A 14867-nucleotide genomic window follows, 5' to 3' on the forward strand; every position below is an offset into this window, starting at 1 on the left:
CTGCAGATTTGGCAGAAGCAAGCAAAACTATGCCACAAGTACTTTATACATTCAATACTACAGATTACAAGCAAACCGAGTGTCCAATATGGTGCCAATACATGATGAAGCAGCGACAAGGTAGCACAAGCACAGCAGTGAAAAGGAGTGGAAGGGAGTGGCGCTGTCTGGGAGAGGCGGAGTGTGCGGTCGAAAATGCCAAACAGTGAAAAGGACTGACTATTTATAGTAGGGAGAGGCTAGGTCGGTTTAGCACAATTTGTGCCAGGTGGGCTGCATGCACAGCTTTGATGTACATGCGTGTTTACACTTGTATCTCTTCTAGCTGTAATTTTTACAAGTGGGTGAAAGTGAGCTGGTGTGAGTTGGCTATTACCTTGCCATTAAGCAATTGTAGGCAGGGACTAATTTGTAAATTTCGAATTTTTATTAGGGGATGAAAAGTGAAACTGATGTATAAGAACTTTGTAAGAAAATATTGCTGGGACTTTGGTGATTGAATTTTATTTAATATGAGATTAGCGTGAAATCATGTTTAGTGATATGTGATCAATACTAATGTTGTAAAAATGGTGTTTTTAAATTTTCGGGTTTTCACATCCCTTCCCCCTTAAAAAAAAATTTCGTCCTCGAAATTTAGGGTCGCACCTCGAAAAGATGGGGATACTTTTCCTTTAGATCACCCTCTTTTTCCCATGTCGCTTCTCGCACTGGATGGTTTCCCCATTGCACCTTGCAATATCTAATTGTTCTATTCCTTAGTTTCTTTTCTTCGGTGTCGAGGATTCGGCTAGGATGCTCTTCGTAGGTTAGATCATTTTGGAGGGTTAGCTCATGTTCCGAGACCCGCTCCAACGGTGGGTTGATGCTCTTGCGTAGTTGAGAAGCATGAAAAACATCATGCACCCCTTGCAAGTGTGGTGGTAATTCTATTTTATATGCAACCGTCCCTTTCCTTTTTAAGACCCGATACGGTCCAATATACCGTGGACTTAATTTTCCTTGTACCCCGAAACGCTTGACTCCTTTCATTGGCGAGACTTTAAGATATACGAAGTCACCAGGCTGATATTGAATATCTCGGCGCCCCTTGTCCGCATAACTCTTTTGCCTACTTTGAGCCGTCTTTAATCTCTCTCTAATGATGCGGACTTTTTCCTCGGTTTCTCGGACCAAGTCGGGCGGTAGGAGTTTCTTCTCTCCGGTTTCTACCCAACATATCGGCGTTCGACATCTTCGACCGTATAAGGCCTCAAATGGGGACATACCAATACTAGCTTGGTAACTATTATTGTACGCGAACTCGGCCAAGGGTAGATGTGTGCTCCATGAGTCACCAAAATCAAGCACGCATGCCCTGAGCATGTCCTCAATAATTTGATTAACTCTCTCAACCTGACCACTAGTCTGTGGATGGTACGCGGTACTAAATTCTAGCTTCGTGCCCAATGCCTCTTGCAATTTTTCCCAAAACTTGGATGTGAACATTGACCCTCGATCTGACACAATTTTGGATGGTGTTCCATGTAGAGCCACAATCCTCTGAATATATAGCTCAGCTAGTTTTTCTCTGGAACATCCAGGGGCTAAAGGGATAAAGTGTGCAGATTTTGTGAGCCGGTCTATTATAACCCATATTAATTCTTCTTTTTTCTTGGTCTTGGGCAAACCGGTGATGAAGTCCATATGGATCTCATCCCATTTCCATTGAGGAATTGGGAGAGGTTGTAATAGCCCAGATGGTCGTTGGTGTTCAGCCTTGACCCTCTTGCATGTGTCACACTCATCCACATATTGAGCAATTTCTTTCTTCATATTCCTCCACCAAAATGTGCTCTTAACATCGCGGTACATTTTTGTGCTACCGGGATGTATGGTGTAGGGGGTGGTATGTGCCTCCTTAAGTATTGTTTGTTTAATCTCGGATATGTTTGGCACACATAGTCGGTTTTTATACCAGAGTGATCCATCGTGTTCTACTTGGAATTGTGAAGGCTGACCATCTTGTATTCTGCGTTTTTCCTCGCAGATGAATTCATCCTTGACTTGGTTCTCCTTTATTTGGTCTAATAGATTGGGTACGACCGTTAATGTTGCTAGGATATGCTTAACCGGTTTATGCACGAACTCAACTCCCATCCTTTCCAACTCATTTGTCAGGCGTCTATCAAAGGTTGGGATCTCCATATGGTTGCATGAGGTTTTTCGACTAAGAGCGTCTGCAACCACATTAGCCTTTCCTGGATGGTAGTTAATACCAAGGTCGTAATCCTTGATAAGCTCCAACCATCGTCTTTGCCTCAAGTTCAACTCCTTTTGCGTGAAAATATATTTGAGGCTTTTATGGTCGGTGTATAATTCACAACGATTCCCATACAGGTAGTGCCTCCACATCTTCAAGGCAAAAACCACGGCTGCTAATTCCAAGTCGTGGGTGGGATAATTCTGTTCATGGGGCTTTAGCTGTCGAGAGGCATATGCTATGACCCTCCCATCTTGCATCAGCACACAACCTAAACCGACTCGGGAGGCGTCGCAGTAAACTGTGAAAGCTTTGCCCGGCTCAGGAAGAGCCAATACGGGTGCAGTTGTTAGTCGTCTCTTTAGCTCTTGAAAACTATTCTCACACGCTTCGTTCCAAATAAAAGGGGTGCCCTTTTTGAGAAGTTTGGTCATTGGGGCTGCTTTTTGGGAAAACCCCTCTATAAATCGTCGATAATATCCCGCTAGGCCAAGGAAGCTGCGAATTTCAGTTACATTGGTTGGTGGTTCCCATGCCAACACTGCTTCTACCTTAGAAGGATCTACGGCTATCCCTTTTCCTGATATAATGTGTCCTAAGAAGGCCACTTCCTCTAGCCAGAATTCACACTTTTTGAATTTGGCATACAGTTGTTTCTCTCTCAAGGTTTGAAGCAAACTGCGAAGGTGTTCGGCATGTTCCTCAGTGCTCCGAGAGTATATGAGGATATCGTCGATGAATACTACCACGAATTTATCCAGGTAGGGCATCAGTACTAAGTTCATTAAGTTCATGAAGGCTGCCGGGGCGTTTGTGAGCCCGAATGGAACAACTCTGAATTCGTGGTGCCCGTATCGGGTGACAAAAGCGGTCTTTGGTATATCCTCCTCCTTTACTTTTAATTGGTGGTATCCAGACCGGAGATCTATTTTCGAGAACACGCATGCTCCCTTTAACTGGTCAAACAAATCATCTATCCTGGGTAGGGGATACTTGTTTTTAATGGTTGCTTCGTTCAAGGCCCGATAATCGAAGCACAACCGACTACTTCCGTCTTTTTTCTCAGTGAATAAGGCTGGGGCGGCCCAAGGGGACACACTTGGTCGAATTAGGCCCTTCTCTTCCAGCTCATTTAGTTGCTTTCTTAATTCCTTTAGTTCTCCAGCGGACATGCGATATGGTCGCTTGGATATGGGTGTCGTTCCAGGGACGAGATCAATTGCAAACTCAATTTCCCTGTCTGGCGGCATACCGGGCAATTCTTCCGGAAATACGTCCAAATATTCTCGGACTACAGGGACGTCTTCGGCCCTCTTTGTGTCTAAGGCCGTCAATAGTTCCTTGTTTGGTTGCGGTTTGGTTCTTTTACAACTGTAGGTGATCCATGTACCCTCTGGGCTTCTCAAGGTTATGGACTTTCCTTCGCAATCGAGTTTGGCTCCGTGTCTTGCTAACCAATCCATTCCCAGTATAACGTCTAACCCGCTCAGGGTGATGACGTACATGCTGGCCTTAAAGGTTATATTCTCAATACATATAGGACGGTTGTGGCAAACATGCTCCACTACTATTAGGCCTCCGGGTGAGTGTACCTCTATATGCTTAGCCAAGGACGTGTGTTCCAAGCTATGCGTCTCAACAAACTGCCGCGAGATGAAAGAGTGTGTTGCCCCCGGGTCAAACAACACGAGACCTATTGCAGGAGGGATTAGTAGGTTACCTGTCACCACATCTGCTGATGCGTCCACTTGTGCCGCATCCATATGAGTTAGACGGACTGGTCCACGTGCTAGACCGCCACGACCACGTCCGCGATTAGCTACCGATGTATTTCCACGTACTTGTGCCGAGTTGGCCTGCCTTTGCAGCTGATTTGGCACAGCTCCACCTGTGCCGGGTTGTTTCTCACCCTTGTTCGGACACTCATTTTTGTAATGGCCCTTTAGTCCACACCCATAACATGTGATAGTTTTTGTCGGGCATTCACGAGCCATGTGGGGTCCACTGCATATGTGGCATTTGATAGGAGCCTTGGGAGGTCTAAACACCGGTCTTGACGGTTGGTCGAATGTGGGTTGAGGTGGTCCGGTTATCGGTGGACGGGGTGGTCCGGTCATATAAGGACGGGGTGGTCCATTCATTGGTGTACGAGCGGGGCCCGCAGGACGGCTCCCACTCCTCAGGAGGAACCTCGGGTCCAACCTAGCTCTCTTCCGTCGTTCTTCGTCTACGGCAACTTGTCTGTTCTCAATAAGGATGACCCGGTCCACTAGCTCTTGAAACTCTGTAATCTTTACGGGAGCTATGTGGAGTTGTATGGAGGGGCTCAATCCTTCTATGAATCGATACACCTTCTTGGCCTCGGTGTTTGTGTCATCCGGTGCATAACGGGATAAGTCATTAAACCGGTCTAGGTAGGCTGTAATGGTCCTTGACTCCTGCTTAAGGTTTAGGAATTCCTTCCTTTTTATTTCCATTATACTTTCTGGGACGTAATTCTCGCGAAATCTCTTCTTAAATTCGTCCCAAGTAATTATGTGATCTTGGGGGATGATATTTTGCACATTTCTCCACCATGTAGCAGCAGGACCAAATAACTGATGGGTTGCATATCGGACCTTCTCTTGGTCTATGCAACCAACAGTCTGAAGCTTTTGCTCTATGTCCCTCAACCAATCGTCCGCCTCTAACGGGTTAGCCGTAGTCGAAAAGGTTGGAGGTTTAGTCTTTTGGAACTCCCCAATACTAACACCTTGTTCTGGATTTTTAGATTGCTGGCCTCTCACGACACCAAATAGTTGTTCCATAAACTTATTCTGCTGCTCTAGTGAATCTCGACGGGACTGCTCCATCCACTGAAGCATTAGAGCAAATTGATCGGATCCTAGGACATGTGGAGGCAATGGTGGTGGTGGTGGTGGTAATCCTCCGGATGGTAAATCCCCCATGTTCCTTAATGACTCGGGCGCTATTTCTGTCGAGTTTCCGGTGCCTCCGTGCGAGTCACTACCGGACGCCATGGCTACCAACCTGATGGCAAGGCCTAAGTCATTTTACTAACTATCGTATGGGCAAGAAATTTTAGCAGTGACATTTTGCAAAAACCACACACGGGTCAATCGACCTTACTCTAACCATGTGAGCAGTAGTAAATTTTATATATACAAATCAGTTAAATACACCTACTTCCAATTTCGTTCAGGGCACTTTGTTCATTCCAATATCAACAAAGATCAGCTCAACGTACAAACTTAAATGTGTACGCTGCCGGCCAGTAAGTATACGAGAATAGAGACAGAGAGCTGAAACATGCATGTGCATCGATACAGTTTAGCAATGTATACACAAATGCAAATTCACCTCGTTGAGAACAAAAGAACAGACACCAAGCTAGGAACTAAAAGCATGTGAGCGTAACAAAAACAAAAAAAAAACCTCTATGCATTCACTAGGCCGATCCTTGCAGTAGCTGTAGTAATACGTACAACAACTTCTTTGCTAAGGATAACATAAGCATGGTAAAAACAAGGGAAAAGAATTCAGAGATGACATGTAGTGTATCACTCAAGATCATCTAGCAGCAGGATAGCATCACATCATACTTTCACGAGTCCATACAGAAGTACATCACAAGTCCAGAAGTCCATACATCAGCACATCACAAATTACAGGAACATCACCACATCACACACCATCAGGTTATCACGGCTATCTACACGTGTACCTGGAACAAAAGTATACCCCGACTAACTGTCCATCGGGATCAGTCTATCTAGCTACGGCTGTGCAACTCGGGAAGGGTAGCTACGGCTACAAGACCTTTCCAGAGATGTAGATGAACCAAATGACAGCCTGCACATATCTGCGCCTATCATCTACTAAGTGCTGAGACTACTCTGGGAGGAGCAACTATATAGTAGGCTGCTATAACCTTGCCAGAGCATAAAAGTCAGTGAACTACCACCAGCACGTCAGTCCTCCCTAACAAGGGGACTAGGTGGAGTGGTGAGGAGCAAGTCGGGGTCGAGGGCGGCAGTCGGTGGAGGCAGGGACACACTCGCCGCAGGAGGAAGGGAGGTCGCTGCGGCGTCAGACTCAGGTGCGGTGGAGTCGTGGGTGGAGCTAAGGGGGTGCTCGGAAGGAGTGACGTCGGAAGGGACACTAAGGTAGCCGGAAAGATCAGGAGATCCGCGGCCGGTGTCAAGTGCCAGAAGCTCCGAGTAAGTGAGGCCAGCAACCGAGTAACTAGGGGTGTAGTCTGGTGAAGGTGGAGAAGGGTCTGAAGGTGGAGACCCAGCTGGAGAGTGAGGAGTGTACTCGGGAGGTGGTGGAACAGGAGTGGAACTCAGGGTAGCACCAACCTGAGAAGGAGGCTCGACAGTGGCAAGAGACTCCTGGTCAATCGGGTATCCTACCCGGTCTGGAGTGGCAGAAGGAGAACTGTCGACCGGGACAGGGTTGAGGGCCATACCCGGACGGGTGTAGTCCCTCAAGGTAGCAGACAACACGCCGTTCTCCCGCTCAAGCTGGGAGCAACGCCTCTGTAAAGTGTTGACCCGGTCCATCAGGTCCTGAACAAACTGTGGTGTAGGTGGGCGTGTGTAAGGTGTAGAGGAACTAGCGGCAGCTCGAGAGGAGGAACCTCTGAAAACTCTAGGACGAGCTGACTGGTCGACCCGAGTGGGTGGAACTGTAGGGTACAAGGGTGGAAGAGGAGCTGTCGGGGCTGGTGGTGGTACAAACGTGGGAACGACAGGAACACAAGGTGGAAGTGGTGGGACAACCGAAGTGGACGCTAGTGGTGGAGCTGAGGTAGAACTCGCTAACCCCTCCAAGTGGTGAGGCCACTCTGTGATGCCCGCGAGTACAAGTGCGGCGCGATAAGTAGTGAAGATGTGAAATGCCGCCGCTCGTGCCGCTCCCTGAATCGCTAACCCGATGTCATAGTGTGCTGCACTATGCCTAGTAGAAACACATGCCTCCCCTGGGAGGTATACCGTAACTAGATACCCCATGTCACTAGGGCTCTGGTAAAAAGTGTAGGTCGGCATGGTCATCACACAAATAGCGGCAAGCAGCTGAAGCAAGAACAAAGCATAGCCACCATACTCATGACCCGTACCAGGCAACCTACTCTCCACCATCCTACATTTATCAAAGACAGATTTGATTAGTTATTATAATACAGGAAGATTTGATTAGTTATTATAATACAGGAAGAACTTCGACTTAGCATACAATGGTTAAACGGTATACTGCTACATGCGTACTACATTCGTTGTGATTGCAACAAACCTAGTCAGGTTGCTATTTATTTAGCTAGCAGATTCAGATGTCTTAGTATTGCGGTCACTTCAGGATTTTCAGTTTTAAATTTTGTTCTTTCATAATACACTCACTGCAGACCAAGCATGAAAAGGAAGAGACAAACAAGTATGAAAAGATAACTATTCTAAGACAAGAATTTGATTTAGGTAAGAAGCGATACTAACTTCCTAACGCTCAGGACAGTCTCCAACTAAGTACATGACTATTTCCTTAGCGGCGCTCTGATACCATCTCTTCTGTGACGCCCCGTTACGTTCGATTAAATCAAGCGTAACGGAAACCGTCACTTCAGAGTTGCGCCAGGACCAGCCAAGGAGAATAGTAGCATGTACATAGTGGAAACTTTCACCGTTTGAAAGCGGTGTCCTTTATTACATCGTCACACAAACTAAGACAATACAATCCCACCCGCTTGAACTACAAGCCTTAAATCTACTCCTCATAGCCTTGGACATCGACTTCCCCATACTCATACTCCACTTCAGCAAAGTCAGAGTCAAAGTCACCACAAGTGCCAGATTCGTCATAAGCACCGGTCTCTATCTCCTCAGAGTTGTCATACATCACGGCCTCTGGAAAACAACGGAGAAAGCAAGGCTGAGCACGTATAAAATACGTACTCCGCAAGTCGCCGGGGGTGGAGGGGTGGCGGGTGATTTAAAAAGGAAAGTAAAAAACTCAACGGCTAATGAGCCGTCCCGACCGACAACACTCTTAGGAGAAAAACTTCCCCGATTTCTAGTTTGTTGCAAAACCATATTTTTATTTATGAAATCTGATGGTGGCAAACAACGTGGGATCTTACATCCTGTGTTAGAGGAAAACCCACACGACGCACTTCCAAACCCGGAAGCTGGGAGTGATATCACATTTTACTCTGATCAGAGGTGTACTGCTTTGCCCATAGTGTCACTTGGTCGATTTCGTTCATGCGCTACCACGGCGCACAACTAGACCAAGGGACCAAAACCTTTAGCCAGCCCGTACACTACCTCTGCTTTTCCACCTTGCCTTAATCGCCAAAGGCCCGCGAGTCGAGACCCCTAACCGGCGGTCTCGCCCTAGGGTGACTGCACCTACCCGGCTACAGTCACCTTCTCACCCGTGCAGAGGTAGCTACTTGGCATGGTTAATCGGTTAAGCCCGTCCCATTCCAGGTCTATGGTCAGTACGGGTTGCGTCGCTTTTGAAGTAAGCGCCAGTTGGTTATATTTTTATTAGATAATCCCTGTGTAGAGGAGCCTGACTTCCAAGCCAACCCTGACCGGGATGCTTCCACCAATTCCGGCTCCTCTACCACCAAATAATTAAAACACAACCCTGCCCGGGTTTTGGTGACATACCTCATACAAACCACCGGATCTGGTCCATTCGCCAAATCGGTGGATCTTTCTGATCCACTTCTCACATTTCATTTAGAAAACCAAAAGCTTTGTATTTGGTTCTCATGCGAAATTTTGGGATAAACCATAACTCATAAAACATTTTAGCAAAAAGATAGGAGCCCGACAACTTGCCTGGCAGCGCTCCGACCGACTCGAAACACCGTCAGCGTCTCCTAAATTTCCATGATCGACTCCTAATATTTATTCACAAGTATTCTCAATATTTTAGTTAACTTAAAAATCAGTGAGCATCGCATTTAAATTGGGCAAATCCATTTACATAGCTAACAAGCATATGCTACGGTGCTACTGACCCATCGTGCCGTGAAATACCATGCATACATACATCAGGCCAGAACGAATATGCATGTCTATCTCCACCAAAGAAAAATAGTTTATCATTTGGTCCTGTGCTGTTGGAGCCGAGGCTAGCTATCCCAGGCTCCCGGCGCTCTGTCTCTCCCCCGTACTACTCTCTCTCCCGAAACAGAGTAGCAACGCCGGACGCAGCCGGCTCGATCTACCACTCCCGGCCACCTCCGGCGCCATCGCTGGCATCCACGGAACCCCCTCGTCCTCCTCTACTCGTTCCCCACACTCGCCACCTCCGCGGCCGCCTGGAACGACCTCGCCACCAGACCCTAGCGCCATCGTCCCCGGGTCCGGTGGGCTCGCCGCCGTCCCCTACAACGACGATTCCTACCTTCTTCTTTGCGCTCTCCATCTACACCGTCTCGTCCAGCAGCGCACACGGCCATGCCCGTCAGGGGGCAGCCATCACCGGCCGTGCGGCTCGACGGCCATGGTCGTCGCCACCGGGGCCGAGCCGGGACTCTCGCGGCCGAGGCAGCGCCACGGCATGCGCGGTATCAACGACACTCCTACTGCTAATCCTCTTCTACCAGGTCAGTGCTAATCCCTTTTCCCTCCTAATGCAACAGAGTCTACAGATGCGTCTCGCTAGTACCCGTTTCTCAGTTCACACTATGTACTGTGTATTGATCCATGTAAGGACCGGGTGGTTCTAGCTTGATCTCTAATTAATCTTTCTAAGTCCAGACCAAGTCAACATTGCATTAGCATACATAGGGGATGAACTAGTACAATCTCAGAAGCAAAACGTGTAAGGCAGCAAGTTGATTAACAATCTCTAGCTCTTATTATCTGTAAAGGCCTGAACTATATATAGCGCATCTCACATTTGTGAAGGAAAGGGGGTAGAGATATGCTAATCAGGCTAGTAACCCTCGGTGAAAACAATTTATATTAACTTCACATCGTACTGCAGATTTGGCAGAAGCAAGCAAAACTATGCCACAAGTACTTTATACATTCAATACTACAGATTACAAGCAAACCGAGTGTCCAATATGGTGCCAATACCTGATGAAGCAGCGACAAGGTAGCACAAGCACAGCAGTGAAAAGGAGTGGAAGGGAGTGGCGCTGTCTGGGAGAGGCGGAGTGTGCGGTCGAAAATGCCAAACAGTGAAAAGGACTGACTATTTATAGTAGGGAGAGGCTAGGTCGGTTTAGCACAATTTGTGCCAGGTGGGCTGCATGCACAGCTTTGATGTACATGCGTGTTTACACTTGTATCTCTTCTAGCTGTAATTTTTACAAGTGGGTGAAAGTGAGCTGGTGTGAGTTGGCTATTACCTTGCCATTAAGCAATTGTAGGCAGGGACTAATTTGTAAATTTCGAATTTTTATTAGGGGATGAAAAGTGAAACTGATGTATAAGAACTTTGTAAGAAAATATTGCTGGGACTTTGGTGATTGAATTTTATTTAATATGAGATTAGCGTGAAATCATGTTTAGTGATATGTGATCAATACTAATGTTGTAAAAATGGTGTTTTTAAATTTTCGGGTTTTCACACCCTTCAACCTTGCACTTGAAGCAAACCAACTTGGCCGAATCCTTGACTTTGTCTTGGCCCTTCTTCTTGTTGTTCTTGCTCTTGGACTTGTTCTTGTTATTGGAGTTGAATCCAAGTCCACTCTTGTTATTGGGGGATTGTTGCACACTTAGCATCTTGTCAAGTGTGGATTTCCCTTCATGACGCTTTTCCAAGTCTTTCTTCAAAGAAAGGACTTGGGCCTCGAGCTCTTTTATTTCCTCTACATGGTTAGTAGAAATACAAGTACTAGAGGAAGTAGAAGCTTCATTGTTAGAGCAACAAGGCAAGGCAAGTAATCCAACACAAGGTGTATCACTAGTTTGACTAGATGGATTACAAGGACTAGCACATGGCAATATAGCATTTGTAGTAGAGATTGTGCTAATGTCCACATGAGGCTCACAAGATGTTACCTTAGTGATGCTAGCCTCATGAGCTAACTTTAGCCCATCATAGGAAATTAGAAGGTCATCATGAGAGCCCGAGAGCTTTTTATGACTTTCTTCCAATTCCCTATAATTGCTAGTTAGCAACTCAAGTTGAGCCATCAACTCAACATTCTCCTTTAAGATAGATGCTTCACAAGAATTAGAGTTAGTAGCACAAGCATCAATAATAGTTTCCTCATTTTCATGCACATAAGATTCCATTTCTTGCTTAAGACCATGAGTTATGCACCTTTCGTCTTTCAGCTCTTGTCTAAGGAGATTGAATCTCCGTTGCTCATTTTCAATATGAGATTCCAACTCCTCAATGGACTCATTTTTTTCTTTGAGTGTGTCCATCAAGTAATCGAATTTGACAAGAGCATTACCACGAAGAGTGCATCTAACATTAAAGAGTTCCTTAAGCCTAGCAACTTCTTCTTGTTCATCATCATCACTCTCATCATTAGAAGATGTGTTGGGATTCAAGGTAGGAGTTACCTTTGGTCCCTTTGCCATAAGGCACATGTGCATACCGGAGGATGACGATGAAGATGTTTCGGAATCTTCATTCATGAGAGTCTTATGCCTCATATATTGTTCAATTTCCTCTACATTGTTAGACAACAAGCAACTAGAGGAAATAGAAGCATTTTGTTCATGGCAAGAAGACAAAGTAAGCATATCATCATGGGATTTATGCAAGCAATTCACACATGATATGCAAGGACTATCAACACAAGCATGTAGATTGTTTTTAGTGCTATATGTGTTCAAGTCCAAAGAAGAAACAATGCAATGGGATATAGATGAAGAATCATCACTATTGAGTACAATATCATCATTGCAATTTTCCTCACCACTTACCATATCATTACCTCGTGTCTTTCTACACGTTGGTGAAGTGGAAGAAGATGAGAACTCATCATGGCCGGAGGTGGAAGCAACTTGGAGCTCTTCATGATGTGAAGGGGAAGAGAGCTCCTCGGAGTCACCACCGACCAATTTAGAAGTGGATCCACCAAACATTTCCTTGAGCTTGATCCACATCTCATGAGACGATTTTCGCTTTATTTTTATCAAGAACCTATGAAAATCGGGTCTCAAAGAGAATAAAAGCTCATTAGATACTTGAGCTTCAAGATGTAAGTTTTTCTCATCCTCTAAAGATAGATTTTGAGAATCCATCGGAGGAGAAAAACCTACATCTAGAAATTGCTCAATGTTTGGACACAAGGTCCGAAGTTTACAAAGCAAGCAATTTCGCCACAAATGATAATTTGTGCCAACAAAGATAATTGTGTCATTGTGCACTAAATTACTAGCCGACATCTTTACTCTCAAGGCGGTGAAGCCTAAAACAAGGAGAGACCTTGCTCGATACCAATTGAAAGATCGAGATGTCGCCTAGAGGGGGGGTGAATAGGCAATTACAAACTCTTGCGGATTTGTCTTGTATGAATGCGGAATTAAACTATCGTTTAGTTTACAAGCACAAACCCTAAATATGCTAAGCTCAACTAAGTGTGACAATAGCAACTAGAGCTAAGCAAGATAGGCACAAGATATATGTAGCACAAGTGATAGCAAGATATATGTACTTCAAGCACGATGGCTATCACAAGGAAAGAGAGCTCGGGTATAGAAATAACCGAGGCACGCGGAGACGAGGATGTATTCCCGTGTTCCCTTGCTTTTCAACAAGGTACGTCACGTTTGGAGGAGTGGAGGTCCCACGAAGGATTCCCCGCGCCACGAAGGCTCACCCTATTCTCCGAACCACACCCACGAAGGATAATGGCCCTTTCCTTATGGTTAGCTTTTCCTCCGCTCCGGAGATGGCAAGCTCCACAACCACTTCACAAGCTCCACGAAGGAGAAGCCCGGACCTCTTCACAATCTTCTTGAAGAGATCACCGGAGCACCAATCACCAAGCCAACTAGGAGGTCACCCTCCAAGAGTAACAAGCTCACGGTCTCTCACTCGAACAAATCATGGTGGAGAGCTCAACACTATGCAATGATGCAAAGCAAGAACACCGGAGGTGTTCAAGTCCTTCACACTCAAATCCCACCAAAGCAACGAATGCTAGGATGAGATTGGAGAGGAAGAACAAGGGGAAAGTCAACCAAAGACTCCAAGATCTAGATCCCAAGAGATTCCCTCACTTAGAGAAGAAACGGTTTGGTGGAAGTGTAGATCTAGGTGGTCGCCGTCTCATCCTCAAATATGAGCAAGAATGGTTGGAGGATTCAAGGGGAAGAGCAAGTTCTTCAAATAGTAGCAATGGAGGAGAGAGGATGGGAAGAACTAGTTGCTCAAGGTGGAAGAAGGGCTATTTATAGTCTAGGGAGAAAAATAACCGTTGGGGAAAAAACCAGGTGAAAAACGGATAAAAAACGAGCTAAAAAAGAGCCCAGCCGGTCAGCAGGCCGGCCGACCGGAGCCTGGGCCGGAGAGGCCGGTGGCCTGCCCGGTCGGACCGGCCCACCGACCGGGCGCTGCAGACAGCGCGCTGGGCGGCCAAATTTCTTCAGGCCGCGCGGAGGCAGCCAGGCCGCGTGGGCCGGCGGCGGCCCAACGGTGCACGGGCGGCGCGGAGCCAGGCCGCGCGGGGGAGCAGGCCACGCGAGTGGGCCGCGCGGGGCGGAGCGGGCCTCGCCGGGCGAGCAGGCCACGCCTGCAGCGCGTGGGCGGCGCATAGGCGAGCGGGCCGCGCGCCCGGTTGGGCCGGGGGCAGCGCCGGGTAGGCCGGTTGCGGACCGGGCCCCAAACCGGTCACAGGCCAAAATGCCCCTGGATCCCGGCCGGATGGCACCGGTGCCAGGGCCGGTCTTCGACCGGGTGGGCCGGCCGGCTGCCCCATTCCCCTTTTTTCTTTTATTCTTTTCTCCATTTCCTTTTTCCTTTTTCTTTAATAACTATTGCTCCCGAACCCCGAACGACATGAAACCAATTTTGTTGGAAAGGTAACGACGAATAGAACCCCAAAAAAAACTGGAAATATGGAGACTCCTCACATAACATTTTTAGATGATTTTAGAGAGGGAGTCTCCCACCGTCAAGAAACGGTGAAGACGTCCAAACTCGAAAACGCAATAGAAGATGCACGCGGATTCCGTTTTCGATGAACTTGGGCTTGTTGTAAAGCTAGCAACAAGCACAAGAACCTCACACAGAGAAAAACCAAGAAGCAATAAGGATATGCAAAGTATGCAAATGATTGAGCTCCCTAAGACGATGTGATCAAGTTACTCAACCGAAAGCCCCTCTTAATAGTGCGGCTATCTATCCTATAATCCGGTCTCCCAACATCCACCTTGAGACCGGTAAAAGGAAAACCTAGCAAGGCCATACCTTTGCCTTGCGCATCCCGCTTGATCTTGATGATAACTCTTCAAGCTCTACACAAGCCGGAATGCCTCACTTGATCAATGTTGCTTCGTGAAGACTCACAAATACTCCCCCATACACTATGATGGGAAAGCTCCATTGATGCACATCTTCACATGTCCATTATCACCAAATGGACGGCAAGCTTCAAGCATGTGATCCACTTGAGATGCTCATCTTGAACTTGCCC

The sequence above is a fragment of the Lolium rigidum genome, chromosome 3 (genome assembly GCF_022539505.1).
Source record: "Lolium rigidum isolate FL_2022 chromosome 3, APGP_CSIRO_Lrig_0.1, whole genome shotgun sequence".
NCBI classification, from domain to species: domain Eukaryota; kingdom Viridiplantae; phylum Streptophyta; class Magnoliopsida; order Poales; family Poaceae; genus Lolium; species Lolium rigidum.